Raw genomic sequence first — 4,988 nt, 5'->3', positions numbered from 1 at the left:
TCCTATCTGAAATACTAGCAAACGTACTCACACATTATTTCCTCTTTGGGAGATAGTTGAAACATGTACCAGAAACATTTCCCTGGCTTCAGAGTGGAAGTGGAAATACATACTCACTACAAGCCCATCTAGTAAATTACAGTCAATCATCTTTCCTCACATCTTGTTAGTTAAATTGAACAATGAGTGTTTGGATCAGAAGCGATGTGTATGAGCATTCAGGTTGTAAAAGTACTGTAATCCTAGCTACTCAAGATAAGCTGAGACCTGAGGATTCCAGTTCAAAATGAGCCATGCAATAAATTCCATAAGATTTTTACCTCTAATTAACCAGCAAAAAACAGAGCGTTGAATTGTGCTTAAAATGCCACAGGCCTAAGCTTTGCATAAAAGTGCTAAGGGGTAGCATTCAGGATCCCACTCTCTCCACTCCTTTTTAACATAATACTAGAATTCCTAGGCAGGGCAATAAGGTAAGATGCCTACATTTCTCAATGTAATAAAGGCTGTGTATGAGAAACCCACTGCTAGTATTATACTTAATGGTGAAAATCTAAAGCCATTCCCTATAAAATCAGGAACGAGACAAGGATGCCCACTCTCTCCACTCCTTTCTAACATAGTACTAAATTTCCTAGGCAGTGCAATAAGCAAGAAGCAAGCATAAAGGGGATCCAAGTAGGGAAAGAGGAAATAAAACTATCCCTCATTGCAGATGATATGATTCTGTATTTAAAGAATCCTATAGACTCTACTCCCAAGCTCCTTGAGCTGATTCAAAGCTTTGGAAGGGTAGCAGGCCATAAAATCAACCCTCACAAATCAACTGCCTTCCTTTAGGCCAACAGTGAGAGGAACGAGGCAATAATCAGGAAAGAAACTCCTTTCACAATAGCCTCAAAGAAAATAAAGTCCCTAGGAATTAGCTTAACTAAGAATGTAAAGGACCGTTTAGATGAAAACTTTAAAACCTTAAAAAAGGAAATTAAAGCAGAACTAAGGAAATGGAAAAACCTCCCATGCTCCTGGATTGGAAGAATCAACATTGTGAAAATGACAGTCTTGCCAAGGGCTATCTACAAACTCATGCAATACCCATCAACATCCCAATGTCATTCTTTAAAGAAATAGAAGAGGCAATTCAAAATTTCGTATGGAATAATAAAAGACCCCGTATAGCAAAAACACTTCTTAGCAGAAAGAACAGCGCTGGAGGAATTTCAATTCCAAACTTTAGACTCTATTACAGAGCTATAATTCTCAAACAGCTTGGTACGGGCACAAGAAGAGGCGTGAAGTCCAATGGAATAGAACTGCGGACCCAGATATTAAACCACAGACCTATGGCCACCTAATCTTTGACAAGGGAGCCAAAAAAATAGAATGGAAGAAAGATAGCCTCTTCAACAAGTTGTGCTGGCAGAACTGGTTAAGCACCTGCAGAAAACTAAAGTTGGATCCTTCTTTGTCACCTTGCACTAGAATTAACTCCAAATGGATCAAAGACCTGGAGGTAAAAGCTGACACACTGAAAAGTTTACAGGAAGGAATAGGAGATACACTAGGCCTCCTTGGCACAGGTCGAAACTTGCTTAATAAGGACCAAGAATCACAACAAATCAGAGAAAGGCTGGATAAGTGGGACTGCATTAAACTGCAGAGCTTTTGTATGGCAACGGATATAGCTAGTAAACTAATCAGGAAGCCTACAGAGTGGGAGAAGATCTTCACCAACCAAACAACGGAAAAGGCCTCATATCTAAAATATATCAGCAACTCAAAAAATTGAATCACTCCAAAACTAACCTCCAAAGTAACACCCATCACATTAAAAAATGGGCCAAATTCTTAAAGAGAGTCTTCTCTGAAGAAGAAACAAAAATGGCCTATAGACACATGAAGAAATGCTCCACATCTCTGGTCATAAAAGAAATGCAAATCAAAACAACTCTAAGATTCCACCTCACTCCAGTTAGAATGGCCAGGATCAGGACAACGAATGACAACAGATGCTGAGGGGATGTGGCCAGGAGGGATCACTACTACACTGTTGGTGGGAGTGCAAACTCGTTCAACCACTATGGAAAGCAGTGTGGCAGTGCCTCAAAATGCTAAACATAGAACTTCCCTATGACCCAGCAATTCCACTACTTGGCATTTACCCAACAATCCAGAAACAAGGGCATACTAAACCCACTAGCACAATAATGTTCATTGCAGCGCTATTCACCATAGCAAAGATATGGACCCAACCTAGATGCCCCTCAGTTGATGAGTGGATCAACAAGTTGTGGTATTTGTACACAATGGAAATCTATGCTGCTGTCAAAAAGAATGACATCGCCCCATTGGTTAGGAAATGGAAAGACTTAGAACAAATCATACTAAGTGAAGTAAGCCAGACTCAAAGGAACTTACGCTCAGTGGTTTCCCTCATTCGTCATAATCAGTAGAAAGCTTGGGCTCCACTAGCAGAGATTTGCAATAGAGCAAAAGGCCATATATAAGGCCATATAATGTGAAGCTAATTGAAAGGACTTCCAGGATATTGAAACCAAAGCCACATAATGAATGATTGTTGTCCTTAATGTACTATGTTGTCTCTCATCTCCTTTGCTGTCCCTTGGTTATCCCATATTGGTATAGTATCTCACTTGGTTATCTGATATATTGAATTTATTTGTATTTTGATATTTGAAATTTGATAGGGAAGGGGGGAAAACCAAGACGGGTGGGGGGTGTGGGGTTGGACGGAAATGGGTATCATGTGAAAGGGTATCAATGTATGTGAATTAATGCACCTTCTAACTGGCAAATATCATGCAGCCTTTTTACTAATTACAATAAAAAAATGAAAAAAAAGAAAGTTGTACTGTGTGGGGAGGATGATGGGGTCAAATACATTTCTTCTTAGAAATTTACCTCATCTGGTTGCCCTGGATTTTCCTGGCCTTCTTCTTAGAGAAAGGCCTGTTATACTGGATTTGTGGCTTGGCAAAGATCTAGCATGTACATCTTCGAGTAAGACATCCACAACTTCCATGCCTGATACTCGAGTTTCCTGACCTTTGGCAACAGCACAGCAACACCTTTCTTCCTCCTGAGCCACAGGCCAAGTGAGCTGGCTTGAGTTGGTTGTTAGTTACAGTTGCTTGGGTACCAGGGTTCCATATTCTCTTCCATTGTGAGGGAGGCAGGGTCACCTTTCAGGGCCCAATGACCAAAGATCCTTGCTCACAGAAGACCTCACCAAAGACATACTGGAGGCTGAATCTCTCCTCCAATCTCACAATATACATGTGGATGTAGTAAACAGCACATCTTATTTGTCCAATCCCAATGTCTTCCACTAGGCCCAACTACCAGTCTGGTCTCAGGCTCAAGGAGCCTTTCTTAGGTAAGACCCAAACTTACGGGCCAATATTGCCCTCATCCTTTACAAAACATTTGCTTCACAGTGCCTTCTCTGCCTGCATTTTGCCCCTTGTCGAATTTTTTTTGTTTTTGCTAGTCTTGGGACTTGACCTCAGAGTGTAAACATTATTCTTGGGCTTTCTTTAAGCTTTAGCTGTCCCACCGAGCCACAGCACCACTTGCAGCGTTTTCTATGTATGTGGTTATGAGGAATCAAACCTGAGTCTTTTTGTGTGGTAGCCAAGGACTCTACCACTAGGTCAAACACACAGGGCATCTTGCACATAATTTTGACGTCAATTTACTAGGATATTATTAGGTTTCTGTATCCTAATCAATTTTTTCCTGATGATTAGCTTTGCTGTCATGTGTAAAAAATGCAGGAGGGAAAAACACAGAAGAATTAGTGAAATTTAAAAAAAAGCATTACACACATAAATAAGTGTTCATTCTTTGTAGGAGAAAGGATATTTTGATATGATGATGATGACTTTATAATTACTATGTCAGGGTTGAGAGTTTGGCATTGTGGTAGAGTGCTTGCCTAGCATCCATGAAGATCTGGGTTTGATTGCTCAGTATCACATAGATAGCAAATCTAGATGTGGCACTGTGGCTCAAGTGGCAGAGGGCTAGACTTGAGAAAACCCGAGGACAGTGCTCAGGCCCTGAATTCAAGCCCCAAGACTGGCAGAAAGATAAAAGAAAATAAAAATGCTTTCTACGAGCTAATTCACTCACAGCATTTGCTTCTGAAATCTTCGCTTCTGCATCTTGTGAAATACCCCTTTCCCTCAACGTAGACAAGAAAAACAGATCCATCACATGGTCCACTGTGAGGCCACTGGTTGGGCTAAGAGCTAGTCGTGCAGCAACACATAAGTTTTATTCTAATACTTTCCAAACTTTGTACTCAAATATGCTACCTACTTACCAGCTTAGGTCAGTTATCCTTATGCTATAACTTTTCTTCATGACTACAATATTCTTACACTCCTACGTTAATCCTCTTGTACCTCCCCTGACCTGTCTCATTATTTTTTTCTATCTCTGGACTTCTGCTCGTCTTTCAACCCTTATACTGCACGGACCTACACTTGATGGCTGTTGAGCAATATTGTATATGTAGGTGGTTAATTATTCTCTAGGCTCAGAGGGACTTAAAGACAATAGAGATTGGATTGAAAGTCGTATTGTTTTGAGTATAAATCGTTTATCAGTGGTTGTATTAGACTGGTATGTAAGTGCACAAAAGGAAAGAGTGATAATACCAATCAAAACTTGTGAATATCTAGTGTCTGCCAGCTACAGAGGTCAAGGTTGGTTATATCTGAAAAACTATAATCGTATTTAGTAGTAATCTTGCTCCCATTTTCAAATGGGCAGAACAAGAAACTCAAGAAAAATGTCAAATCAAGAAACAACATCCCCCACCCAATCTAAACAGACAATGGAACAGTCACTGGCAAACCTAGAGGAGAGTCTTCCAAGTGCTACACAAATGCAATTGATAAACATCACTAATGTAAAATGTGAAAATATAAAGAAAGAGATAATGGAGGAAGCCATAGCTG

This window comes from Megascapheus bottae, unplaced genomic scaffold (genome assembly GCF_031878675.1).
Source record: "Megascapheus bottae isolate mThoBot1 unplaced genomic scaffold, mThoBot2.hap1 HAP1_SCAFFOLD_47, whole genome shotgun sequence".
In the NCBI taxonomy this organism is placed as follows: Eukaryota; Metazoa; Chordata; class Mammalia; order Rodentia; family Geomyidae; genus Megascapheus; species Megascapheus bottae.
This window is presented reverse-complemented; position numbering follows the sequence as displayed.